This window comes from Microcaecilia unicolor, chromosome 1, assembly GCF_901765095.1.
Source record: "Microcaecilia unicolor chromosome 1, aMicUni1.1, whole genome shotgun sequence".
In the NCBI taxonomy this organism is placed as follows: Eukaryota; Metazoa; Chordata; class Amphibia; order Gymnophiona; family Siphonopidae; genus Microcaecilia; species Microcaecilia unicolor.
In genome coordinates, this window is record NC_044031.1 from 362,573,970 (window position 1) to 362,588,624 (window position 14,655).

The window sequence follows — 14,655 nt, forward strand, 5'->3', positions numbered from 1 at the left end:
TTTTTTTTTTAATGGAACTTGCTAGATGTTTTTCCACTATCGTGTGTTTATCTTTTTGGTCCATTTTTGAAAAAAAAATGTCGAAGTGAAAAACGCACAAAATCAAGCCATTGGGATGGAAGAGGAGCCAGCATTCTTAGTAGACTAGCCACACAGACATTTCAGCAGAGCAGTTGGGCACCCTAAGGGGCAGTGAAGTGGACTTCACCTAAAAACATCCAGGTACAATCTTATAGTTTCCCCCCCCCCTTATATTGTATAGGAAACCCTCTAAAACCCTACTGTACCCAACTATACACCACTGCAATAGTCCTTATGGATGCAGGTGTCACCTATATATGGGTACAGTAGGTTTTTGATGGGTTTTGGGGGTGACACTTTCTAGCACAAGTGTAAATGTTAGAGTGGATTATGAGTCTGGGTCCCCTTCAAGAGCAAAAAAGAAAACAATCCTGCCACAAAAAAAGGGAAATCAAACAAAAAGAATGAACATGTACAAATCGCCTATTTAGAATGGTCTCTTAATATCTGCTTGTACACTATTATTCTGTCTTATTATCATCATGTTGATCAAAACCCTGCAATACTAAATGTTTATTAACTAACATTCCTCCACTATTCATGATGTATTGTAAGCCACTTTGAGCCTGCAAAGAGGTGGGATAAGGTGGGATACAAATGGAACAAATAAATAAATAAATGGTCCAAACAAAAGAACCAGGAGGACCTGGAGTTCAATAGGTGAAACAAATCAATGTATTTATAAAATCCAAATGATATGTACAACTGAAAAGTCTTAAGGTTCAAATACAGGATGCACATAACACTAACACCCAACACAAGCCGTGTTTCAGCAAAAGTTTGCCTACCTCAGGGGTCCTGTGCTTAGCACAATGGAACAACCGCTGTTCGTTTTATACTGATGCCAAACAGCGATATGCCTACTGACCTTAAGTTCTGAAACTTGTCTAAGCCAAGCGTATTAGTGGTAGTTAAAGTGGTGTCCTTTCTGCGTGAAGGTACAAAAACGCTAAGGACAGGAACCCTGATGAAGGCAAACTTTTGCCAAAACACAGTCTGTGTTGGGTATTAGTGTTAGGGGCATCCTGTGTATTGAACTTGAATGCTTTTCATTTGTATATACCGTTTGGTTTTATAAATAGATTTGTTTCACCTATTGAACTCCAGGTCCTCCTAGTTCTTTTGTTTGGACTGTTCCATTCTTTTTGTTTGACTTTGACCGCCCTGGGTCCCCTTTTCCATAGTGAACTGCATCAACCACTAGACTACTACTAGACTACTCCAGGGACCAACTTGCTGCTCTAATTAGACTGGCCATAATTTCTGAAGCAGTTATAGATGCTGGTATGTACTGTTTTTTCACATCTTTAGGGTGGGAGAAGGTCGTTGACCACTGGAGGAGTAAAGGGGAACCATTCCTTTATTCCTCTAGTGGTCATCTGGTCATTTAGGGCATTTTGTTTGTGGCTCAGTCATTATTAAAACAGGTCTAGCTCAAAATGTCTTAGTTTTACTCTTGGATGTTTTTGTTGTGTTCCGATTATGGCAGAAAAACATCCAAGTGTTAGGGACACTCTATTCCCACTCCAATATGCCCCCTTCTGATTTGGATGCACTGCAGATGAACTGCATAGATAAATGTCAGCAAAATTGGTTTCAAAAATAGCAATTTGAATGTTTTGGCAAGCAAAATGTCCAAATTCTTCTTTATGCCACTTTTAAAACATTTTCCTCTTTCAAAAATGAGCCCCATAATATGTTACTGTAGGTGAAAGACAAATCAAAGTTGCAACTCTTGCAGATGATGTTTTACATTTCCTGAAGGATCTACATTATTCACTAACACATTTTATGCAGGTTGTTAACATTTATTATAATTTTGTGGGATAGAAAGTGAACCAGAGAAAGTCCAAGGTTATGCCACTCAATGATATTATAATGCAAGCAGACTGAATAGGCTTGAAATTTGTTTGGGCACCTTTATTTCTTAAATATTTAAACATGTTAATATAGATCCTGAACATGCACAAAGAGGGGCATTTTTGAAAGAACATCCAAGCACTGGGACGTCCTGAACATTCCAATGATTTCAGCATCTCACATAGCAGGTTCACTGATTTTGCAAGCGGGTTTCCTCAACAGTGTGTCTCTGGACTGGGGGGAATAGGAACTGTCAAAGACTGCATTTCACCTCATTTCCACACAGTGGGGCCTTCCGGTTCTGGACCTCATAGCATCCAGACTCAATTCATAAGTACACAGATTCTACAGTCGCTTCACGGAGAAAGACTTCCTAGGAATGGATGCACTGGTACAGCTTTGGCCGTCGGATGGCCTCCTTTACATGTTTCGTCTGTGGTCTCTTGTGGGAAGGACATTGCACAGGGTTGCACATCATCCCAGGAAGGTAGCTCCGGTCTGGCCCAGATGTCCTTGGTTTTCAGACCTCATCCATCTTCAAAATCACTCCTCGGTTGACTCTTCCTCCACAGGCGGGCTTATTACACCAAGGTCCAGTACTTATGGAGGATCCCTCCCACTTTATGTCTTAACGGCCTGGTTCTTGAGAGGGAGCAATTGAGGAAGAAGGGTTACGTGAATGATATCTAAACCTGCACTACCCAAGCTGCAAAGGACTAAAATACAAATCAACTTACGCATCCAGTTTTTTCCTACATAAGCACACAGCTGTGGAACGCATTGCTGAAAGCCTTGAAAACGACATACAACCACCTCAACTTCTGGGAAACACTAAAAACTAACATGTTTGAAAAGGCATACCCTACCGATCCAACCTAAATGCCTGATCGCTGCAACACAACATAACTAAAGAACGTAATGGACATAAAACAACTCTCCTCCAATACGATTCCCTAAGGTGTCTGTGCCACACAAACTTTACCGACCACAACATCACCTTGTATTGTTCACACCGGTGACGGCAAACACCTCTCTGGTACTGTGTAAGCCACATTGAGCCTACAAATAGATGGGAAAATGTGGGATACAAATGTAATAAATAAATAAATAAATAAATAAATAATGTCCAAAAGTAACATCCATCTCACAGCCATTTTCAAATTGGGAAAATATCTGGATTTCCTGTTCAGGGTTTCTAAGAAAAGGTATGGGATCAACCTGCCAATTTTTTTTTAAGTATCATTTGTCTTATCTGGCAAAGCATGGAGTTTTCTGATTAGGGACAAAAATCAAGATTCAGAGCCAGCCTATTTAAGGGTTAAGCTAATGCTCCTGATGCCTTTTCTAACCATATTACTAGCAACTCTAGACATCACCCCACCTTTGAAGGCTCATTCTCTATTCTTAGCAACTACGTAGGCCATTGAAGAGCTATATTCAGAAATTCAGTTGAAATCTTGAGATGAAACACAGATATGATTGTGGCATAATCCCAAACTACTTTTACAGTCTCTAAGTCAGTTGCTCATCCAAGGTTGCATGCTATACAGGATTTCCGGCTCACCATCCTTGAGGTTTTGATGGCACCAAGAGGTGATGATATTTCTCTTGACTTGTAGAGGAAGGAGTAATGTTGGATCCACTCCTACTACTACATGAAATGGCAAGCGTTTTTGTGATTCCTTAATTACTTAATTACTTTTTCAGTTGTCACTTACCTTTTGTCCAATCATGCCCCCTTTTTTGGTTTAAAATATTGGCTGATCACTTTATTGAAGTTCATCACCTTGGGGGATTGTTTGTTCACCTTGTTTCAATGGAAGTAATAGTGTGAGGTGTGTCAAATGGTTTTGTATATATTTTGTGAAGCTTTACTATGAATGATCCTGTTTACTAATTGTTTTTTTTAATGGTTTTCTAGAGAGTTTCCAATAGTTTTTTGTTAGTGTCCCTGAAGCAGAAAAAGCAAAACATAGTCCATGTCGGGGACCAGTTGTTTCTTACTACACACAAAGAGAGAACAAAAAAAAAAAAGACAAAAAAATACAAAAGTAAACATTTTTCTTGATACTGTTTCTTTATTTACCACCACTACATAACATACATACCCTAAAAAATAATGATGAACTAATATTGTTCACAGTTTTTTAAGTATCTTTATAGTTTAAGTTGCCTTAAATGTTTCTGTGCAGTGAGTAAACTGAACCAGTTGACTACCTTAACCCAAATATTTGGGCTGGTGCCACTGCATGATATGAACACAATATAACAATTTTTATAAAAGATTTTTTTGAAGATTTTGTAATAATTTTACATTGGAGGTTTTCTTATGTTATTCACCATCTCTGCCAACAATTGGAGTCCCTCCTCCATTCCACCATTCACAGGGGTAAACCTGTGCCCATGCACGTCAAAGTCACATCTGCTGTAACTTTTCTCACCACTGGTAGCTTCCAGATCATCCTGGCATCCACCATTTGGATGCTCAGTTTCCTAGTCTTGTAATGACATCTTGTAATTGTTCACAATACTCTTGCTTTTTAGCAATGTTGAATAACTTGTGTCATCAGCAAATTTAATTACATCACTAGTTATCCCCATCTCTACAACATTTATAGATATGTTAAAAAGCAGCGGTCCCAGCACAGAACCCTGAGGACCCTACTATCTACCCTTCTCTATTGAGAATACTGACCATTTAACTCTACTCTCTGTTTTCTATTTTTTAATGAGTTCTGTTGTGGTGGTTGAGGTTCTTCAAAAGGTCAACACAGAGATTTGCAAACTACTGGTGGTCCACATGCACACATTATGACCCATGGGTCCGAAATCAGCACCATGTGAACCTGGGATGGGGTCTGGTGACCAAGGTGGGAGAAATTGCTTCAGGGTCACCCCATGACCAGCGTACCTCAGGAATGGCCCCTGGGCCCATGCTCTGCATCATATGTATTTGGTCTAGGTGCTGGTGGCTGAGGGGGGTAAGTTATAGAGACACCCCATGATCAATAGGTCTCAGGAATGGCCCCAACAGGTGGTGTCCCCTTAGCTGGTGTACCACATATCCTGGCCTGGGAATGGGTTCAAGGGGCGGTGTGGGTCCGTGGTAACTCCCTGGCCCTACCTTCATATTCCCCACTCCCAACTCCTCTGTAATATGTTTATTTTCAATTTGTAAATGTTTTATGAATGCTTGTTTCTATATTAATTCAAATGTATAAGGAGCCCTTCTATTAAAATGCATTGAGTTTTAGGCTTAACATTCTATAAAACAGAATTTTAATGTGCAGCAAGCCCCAAACTAGCCTGCATCAAGAAGGGGCGTTCCCACTATTTTGTACTTCAGGCCATGAGTTAACATTCAGATTAAGGTACCATACCTGCTCCCAATTATCGCAGAAGCACTTAGCACTTTCAGTTCAAGAGGCAGTAAGTGGACACGCTTAACTCTGTGTAAGCCAGTTAGAGCATGGTGAGTGTAATGTGCTAAATGACCAATGTCTCCATGCCACGATACCTGATAAAAAGTTTGAAAAAAATCTGTAATGCGTGGTCCAACATGTGGAAACAGGCAAATTACAGCAAAACATCTTAATATAGTCAAGCGGTAGTCTGTTTCCACGTTAAATAGAAGGGCCTCTAAACTAGGCCCTGTTTACTAAGCAGTGTTATGGGCGCATTACGTTTTTAAAGCACGTTAACCATGTATGCACTAGTCTACATGGTTAGTGCACTCGCTAAAAACACTAACACACCTTAGTAAACAGGGCCCTTAGTTCACTAACAATTATATAGTGACATGCTGTTTAAAATGTATATGTAAAGATAGATAAAAAGAGAGAGACACTTCAAAAGTTCATATATTCATTAATCATTCTCCATGTGCTAGTTTATTTTCCCTTTTATTGTACATTTTAATTTTTAGATTTAAATCAGAAAGAGAGGGAGATCTATATATCTATATAGTGCATTTTTTTTGTAGCATAAAAGGTGCTGGCACACAAATGCCAGGCTCTCCTTCAGGGATGGAGTGATCACGCAAAAACCTATCCTACAATAGCCAGGCCTCCTGCAACCAGCCACAGAATCTATGAAAAAGCAGCACTGGTTTGCAGAGCCTGGGTTCTTTCATTTACATTTGGAGAAAATGAGTCAATTTTAGCACGCAATAGAAAAGGTGCCAGTATTCAGTAACCCTGAGTACCTACTGAATAAAAGCCCTGTATCTATCTATCTATCTATCTGTCTATCTATCTATCTATCTATCTACATTAAGCCTGCAAATTAAACAGTGTGAAATACAAAGGAATATAAACAAGTGCACGGAGCATGATTAGCTTCAGAATACAGTGAATATAAGAAATTTTGAAGTCCAACCTACTTATTCATTGAGATTTTTGTCACAAATAGCTGCATAAAGAGCAACAGTTGAAAAATACAACTGTTTGCTAATAAGATTCCCATCTTATTATTGGTGATGATTTGCAGGTTTCCTTAACTCACCATGATTACTTTTTAGAAGGTTTCACTTCTCCCCAGCTGATCCTCCTCTTGTTAGGCAGCATTAATGACACTTCAGTCAATGTGGCTTTCAAGCAGAGCCCTTCTAGAGTGAACAGAGAGTTGACATTTCCTGACATTTTCCCAACTAATTACAGGACAAATAATTAAGCATGTTCTCGTATGTAACAAATGAAGGCAAAAGCCGTCTGTCAGCACTGGTGATTGATGACACTCTGGGAGACTTTATCTGATGGGTCCTGCCATGCACTAGAGGGGAAGCAAATTTATTAGAATGAACAATGCAAATTCAGAGTCATCTCATCCAGTTATTCACCAAAGCAATATCCATGTCAAGGTGAATGTGACAATGAAAGCAAAATATTTGCATTTTGTGGAGCAGGTTGAAGGGGAAATCAGAGCAAGAAGATGACAGCCCTAATTATTTTGGCTCATACAGGCTAGGACAGCTGTTTCTGGTGTCCTGAACAAGGCTGTCACACAGGTAACTAAATAGGTCTGCATATAAGTCTGTATCCAACACTGTACTGAGATGTCTACCACTAATGACCAATGCTAATGTTACTGCCATCCCTGAAAAACAGTAAATGTGTCACAGTGCACCTTCTGCATGGCAGTCAACATTTCACTACATAATTACTTGTTAGTGAATTAATTCCTATCTGTCAGTATCTATGCCAATGTCATTTTTGGACCATTACAAAATTATGCCATCACTATAGCAACTGCAAGCCGTTAAAAGGCAAAACAATTCAGATACTCTGGGAAAAGTGCTTTGTTAGAGAGAAGACTAATAAAGCAAGTCTTGTGTTGAGCAGCTGCTATTTGCTATCATTATTTTCTTTATTTGGATTATACCTTTCTATTGTTAAGCATTTAGTAATCTGAAGGTATTGATTTAAATCTGTAATTAATATTTAAATTTGTTAAAAGCAAAACTTCAACTGTACTTTCCTTCTTGTCTAAACCTCTACACCAGAGGTGCCAAACTCAATTCAGGAGGGTGGAAAACCATTTTTGTTTGTTTGTTTGTTTGTTTTTTAAAGGCTATCCTAATGTTTATGCATGAGATGGATTTGCATGGAGTAAAGGCAATGCATGAAAATATCTCATGGATAGTCTGAAATCCTGATTGGTTTGTGGCATTCCATGATTGCAGTTTCTCTGTTATTCAAGTGCCTGTGATTATTTAGGGGCAAAAGATGGCATATTAAAACATATCTATGCTCATTTGGGAATCTGAAGCCCTATTAACGTGTTTAATTTTCCCTTCTTCTCTTTATGACATTTTCAGTCTGGCTTGCTGTCTCATTGCCATTTTCTTGAGTTATGTCATTGTTGGGTTTTTTCCAGAACAAGTAGGTCTAGTCCTACTTTTACCCCTCTGCACTAATAGACTTGCAATTCTGAATGCCCTATTGGTTTATATTAGCAAGATCATATCATTATGATTAAAGCAGGACTGGATGAGCATCTATTAAAATACGAATAAGTGTTCCACCCTCTTTGTTGCTCAATTATACATTTCTGAACTTAACATTTTTCTAAAGGGATGAGCAGTCATTTGAAACAAATTTAATTTGCTGATGAGCATGCACACTATAGGGTGAATTTATAAATTGTACCTAAAAAATTGGTGTTGAAAAAGAAATGCTTAAGCGCTATTCTATAAGCTGTACCTAAAGTTAGGCATGATTTGTAGAAAAGCAGTTAAGCACAGGGATCACACATAAATTTAGGTGTCTCCATTTGTACCAATGAAAACATGGTGCAAATGCCTCCACCTAAATCTATGCACATAACTGGAATCCATGTCCATGCTCAACCCCGAAATGCACATGACCCTCACATTTCCATGCCCCCTTTTCTGGACAGATGGGTTAAAGTGGTGGAAAGGATAAGGGGATGGAAAACTATGCAGCTGCAAGTGAAAAACCTTTCATACCTTAAACATAGGAGTTCTAAATATTAGTGAGTATCACTGAAGCAGATTCTGAAAGAGCTGGAAGCCTGGAATAGGAGTGACGTTACCAGACCAAGCAAAAAGCAAAAACTGGCTATTTTTTCATTTGTTTTTGTTACATTTGTACCCCACACTTTCCCACTCATGGCAGGCTCAATGTGGCTTATATGGGGCAATGGAGGGTTAAGTGACTTGCCCAGAGTCACAAGGAGCTGCCTGTGCCTGAAGTGGGAATTGAACTCAGTTTCTCAGGACCAAAGTCCACCACCCTAAACACTAGGCCACTCCGATGGACACATTGTACTTATTTTTGTTTTTAATTTTGTGTGATTGATTGTAAGTTCTTGGGTGACAGTACTTTACTATTTTTTTATGGAGTTCTTTTCTTGCGATTATTGTAGTTTATTATTCTAAACTGCTTTGATTGCTATGGCAGGGAAGCAGTATATCAAGTCTGAATAAACTTTAAACATGCGTAAAATGTAGGTGCAGATCATGCACCTAAATTTACATGTTGATTGCAATTAGCACCAATAATTGCTTGCTAAAAAGCCAAATATTTACGCTAGTTGGCTCGTTATTCAATTAAATTGTGCACGTGCCCAAATTTATGCGCACAGTTTTGGTGACTTTTATAGAATTAGGGTTATGCATAAATAGTACACACCTTTCTTACTATTTGCTCATAGTGTGCACTCGTTCATGATAATACATGCATGTGTATGCATGCATGATGGTTCTTGCATGCGTACTGCTTTGTGCATGCATACAATATTATGAACAAAATGTGCACTATCCTCCTAATTCTATATAGTGCACCAAACGTTAGGCACAAATTAGGCAACTAACTTTTGGTGCTCACATAGCAGTTAGGTACCAAAAGTGCACTTTGGTGCTATTTCAAATGTGGCTTCTAAGTGTTCTACTGCATAACTGCAAAGAGGGTGTTCATAAGGGTAGGGCATGGGCATTCCCACTATTTAAGCATACACTTTATTGGATGCTGTCAGGTACCTACCTACTGCATATAAACACATACATTTACACCTGCCATAGAGCAAGCATATGTAGTGATGATTAAATTTAGGTGCCTAATTGCTGACTTACACTCCTATTCTATAATACACGAGATGCACAAATTTGCTGTTATAGAGTACTAGCTTAGATTTTGGGAGCCTAACTTTTAGTGTCCTTTGTAGAATTTCCCCCTATCACCAAATAACATTGACTGTTTAAGAAAAATGCCCCTTTTTGATTCCCAGTGCAGTGAATGCAACAAAGCCCATTCAGTTCTTATGAGCTTTGTCACATTTGTTCTACGGGAATCACTACTGTGGCTTTGTAAAAGGAGTCCTATGCGCACACAGTGCACAATCTTAACAATATTTGTTAATATGAAAGTAAAATAATTCTGGGTGCTGTGATGGTACCTCTGTTCCTCTCCTTCCATCTTTCCAACCATCCAACAGTGGCTTTGAATTCAGTTAGTCCAAGACTTTCAGCTAGCTGATTAGCTTTCTCCATAAGCAGTGGACCACTGACAGGAAACTGTCTGCTCCTGACTCAAGAAAACCACCAAAGAAGAGCATCTTCTACTTCCTCAGCTTTTCCCGCCTGTTTTCGTTTCCAGTGTGGATTTGTATTGTTTTGCCAGTCTTCCAGAAGCTGGTCTTTCTGCTTCAAGACACGTGAAATTTGACTGGGATTGACACCATATTCTTTAGCAATAGATGCTTCACTTTGTTTGTTTTCTAATTTTTTAAGAACTTCTATTCGTTCAGCCAGTGTTAAAGTCTTACAGTTCCACCACGACGACCCTGGTATACGCTCTAACAACATTCTTTCGCTTATTCTGCCTGTGGCAGTTAAAGAGGGAGTAAATTTGAAATCTCGTTTGTTGTCACACACCAATTGGCTTCCATATTCCATGCTTATGCGGAGTCTTTCCTGCAGAGGAGCAGTCTTGAACCATGCATATAAGCAAATCTTGCACTTATCAGTGGTGCGCTAAACCGAAGTTTGTCCCCATAGAAATTGATGGTGCCAAAAACGGGACCAAAGTACGGCATGCAGTTAAACAGAGCATGCGCTTATCCGACATGTACTTAAATGGAGTGCACTGTATATATATATGTATATATATATATATATATATATATATATTTATAATGTTTTAAATTCTTTTATACAGCAAAAGAAAAAGTACAATATTGCCTTCAAGAATCGAGATTCTTTTATTCAAAAAGACCCGACACAGGCCGTGTTTTAGCATAACAATGCCTGCCTCAGAGGTCCAATAAAACTGAGAACAAAACAATGCTTTTTGGCAATTCATTTGGCGTTTTTTTTTGTAACCAAGACTGTCCATTACGGAAGCTTTACTTGTTGAACTATCAGCATTCATGTTGTACCTGTCATTGCTTAAGAGTAAGGTTTGATTATATAGAACCATCTGTTCCATATAATCTATATGGGCAGTTGGAAGGAAAACATGGTTAGAAGGGCAGGACCACATTGAAAGGCCTTCAACTGGTATCAAATAGTGCCACTGAATATTTATTTATTTATTAGGATTTATTTACCACCTTTTTGAAAGAATTCACTCAAAGGTGGTATATAGTAAGAATAAATCAAACATGAGCAATAGACAATTACAGCAGTAAAAATATTCAAATAACAATACAAAGTGTAGAATAGTATATACAGAATATGAGTGGATATATGCCCCACTAAGCTATTTATCCAGATAATAGCAGTTATCTAGATAAATGGTTTTGCATCTTGACCAGATAGTGAATAAGGTCACAGGTGAGGAAGTGGCAGGGACAAGGAACACAGGAGTAAGGATGAAAAGTAGGATGCAAAGCATTCAGTACTTGCATTCTAACTCCTGACTTCAAAAGCCTGGTGAAGGAGTGAGAATTCCAGGACAGAGGTACCTTGCCTACACATCCATCAGCAACGAGTTTCAGAGTTTATTCATTGAGTGAAAAAATATTTCCTCCTATTTTTTTAAAAGTATTTCCATTCAATTTCATTGAGAGTCCCCTGGTCGTTGTACTTTTTAAATGAGTGAAAAATCAATTCACCTCCACCCGTTCCACATCACTTGGGATTTTGTAGACCTCAATCATCTACCCCTTAACCATCTCTTTTCCAAGCTAAAGAGCCCTAACCTCTTTAGCCTTTCCTCATTTGAGAGGGGTTCCATCCTCTCTATCATTTTTGTAGCTCTTCTTTTAACCTTTTCTAATTCCGCTATATCTTTTTTCAGATACGGTGACCAGAATTAAGTGGAATGGTGCTACTAATTAGGTTTCTGCCAGGTACTTGTGACCTGGATTGGCCACTGTTGGATGCAGAATACTAGGCTAGATGGACTATTGGTCTGACCCAGTATGGCTGTTCTTATGTAGCAGGGGTACCTTGCCTAGGAGCCAATCTTTTCTTAGTTCCTGCTGGCAAAATCTTGACATCTTGACTCAGTCCTATGTAAGAATGAATGCATTGTGACAGACCCTGGGAACTTGGCACACACATCTGATATGATTTGCTTGGCCTTGCACATCACTCGCATATTAATATAATGGGATTGTTCTCTCCTTTTAAAGACACATGGGTACAGTTGATAGGCCCCAAGACAAAGATGAAATCTGCTATAGTAAAGAAGTCCCTTATTGTATGTTCCCTCAGTTCTCTTCAGCAAAGAAAAGACAGAGTCACTGAGCTTTCTAAGGAAAACATAAACTGTTCCATACAGTGTCACATGGCTGACCAGATGCCACCTACAATGGTTTGGAAATTGTGGTACAAAAGGCTAAGGTAATGGTGTCTCGTATATGAACAGGCAAAGCATGGTTTCCCTAATGTTCTATAGATGCCCTTTTAACAGGTCAAACATATCTTAAATAGTTTCTTTAATAAATCAAATATATAGCAAAAATCTTTAGGCTCAGAGAGTCTTTCTTGGAGGAGTGGCCTAGTGGTTAGGGTGGTGGACTCTGGTCCTGGGGAACTGAGTTTGATTCCCACTTCAGGCATAGCTCTTTGTGACTCTGGGCAAGTCACTTAACCCTCTATTGCTCCAGGTACAAATAAGTACCTGTATATGTAAGCTGCATTAAGCCTGCCATGAGTGGGAAAGTGCGGGGTACAAATGTAATTAAAAAAAAAAAGTATCTGCTTCTCCTTTGATGTGTCTAGACCTGTGTCCTCTGCTGCCTAGATCTCATATGCTGGATACGAGGTAAAATCCACTAGTCAGCATTGTGATTATACAAAATGCTGCACAGAATGAAAAGTTGGACATATAGAGACACATTTTCAAAGCACTGAAACTTACAAAGTTACATGGAGGGATATTTTTGATATGATGTCTAAGTCCAGCTTTGGATGTTTTGCTAAAAATGTCCAAATTTGAAGTGGGGAATACAGCCATTTTCAAAACAGAAAAACTTTTTTTTTTTTTTTTCCAAAAATGGCTATTTGCTAGTTGTTTTGTGCTCTGTGTGTTTCTTTTGGTCCATTTTCGAAAAACAAAAAAAATGGCCACGTGAACAATGCATAAAATCAAGCCATTGGGATTTAGAAGGAGCCAGCATTCTTAATAGACTAGAAACACAAACATTCCAGAAGAGCAATGGGGCACCCTAGGGGGCACTGCAGTGGACTTCAAAGAAATGCTCCCAGGTACACATTTCACCATTACTCTCTTATTGTCTACTGAGCCCCCCCCCCCCCCCCAAAACCCACTACTCCACTTGTACACCACTACAATAGCACTTATAGGTGAAGGGGGCACCTATATGTGGGTACAGTGGGTTTCTGGTGAGTTCTGGAGGGTTCACAGTTTTTACCACAAGTGTAACAGGTAGGGGGAGGTATGTGCTTGGTTCTATCGGTCTGCAGTGCACTGCACCCACCACTAGACTACTCCAGGTGCATGCATGCTGCTGTAATTGACCTGAGTATCATCTGAGGCTGGTAAGTAATGTTTTAAATCACATTTTTTGGGAGGGGGTAGGAGGGGGTCACTGATCATTGGGGGAGTAAGGGGAGGCCATCCCTGATTCCCTCCAGTGGTCATTTAGGGCACTTTTTTGTGGCTTACTCATTAATAAAACAGGGATCTATAAATAAATTAGGCCTGATCCCACCTATCCCATTGAAATAGAGGACCCCTCTCATAAGGAACCACATCAATTCATAGTACTATGTGGTCCATGGAGTGGTCATGGTGTGCTGGTGCAGAAACCTGACCCCATCAGGTATTGATGAGTAGTTCACCTGGACAATTTCCCCAGGGGAAGTTGACTACTCTGGACAATTATGAACAGAACTGCATAATATTACTGTGAATTCATGCAGTGACACAGAATGAGTCAGTTAAGTACATAAGTACATAAGTAATGCCATACTGGGAAAAGACCAAGGGTCCATCGAGCCCAGCTTCCTGTCCACGACAGCGGCCAATCCAGGCCAAGGGCACCTGGCAAGCTTCCCAAACGTACAAACATTCTATACATGTTATTCCTGGAATTTTGGAGTTTTCCAAGTCCGTTTAGTAGCGGTTTATGGACTTGTCCTTTAGGAAACCGTCCAACCCCTTTTTAAACTCTGCTAAGCTAACCGCCTTCACCACTTTCTCCGGCAACGAATTCCAGAGTTTAATTACACGTTGGGTGAAGAAAAATTTTCTCCGATTTGTTTTAAATTTACTACACTGTAGTTTCATCGCATGCCCCCTAGTCCTAGTATTTTTGGAAAGCGTGAACAGACACTTCACATCCACCTGTTCCACTCCTCTCATTATTTTATATACCTCTATCATGTCTCCCCTTAGCCGTCTCTTCTCCAAGCTGTATAGCCCTAGCCTCCTTAGTCTTTCTTCATAGGGAAGTCGTCCCATCCCCGCTATCATTTTAGTCGCCCTTCGCTGCACCTTTTCCAATTCTACTATATCTTTCTTGAGATGCGGCGACCAGAATTGAACACAATACTCAAGGTGCGGTCGCACCATGGAGCGATACAACGGCATTATAACATCCTCACACCTGTTTTCCATACCTTTCCTGATAATACCCAACATTCTATTCGCTTTCTTAGCCGCAGCAGCACACTGAGCAGAAGGTTTCAGTGTGTTATCGACGACGACACCCAGATCCCTTTCTTGGTCCGTAACTCCTAACGTGGAACCTTGCATGACGTAGCTATAATTTGGGTTCTTTTTT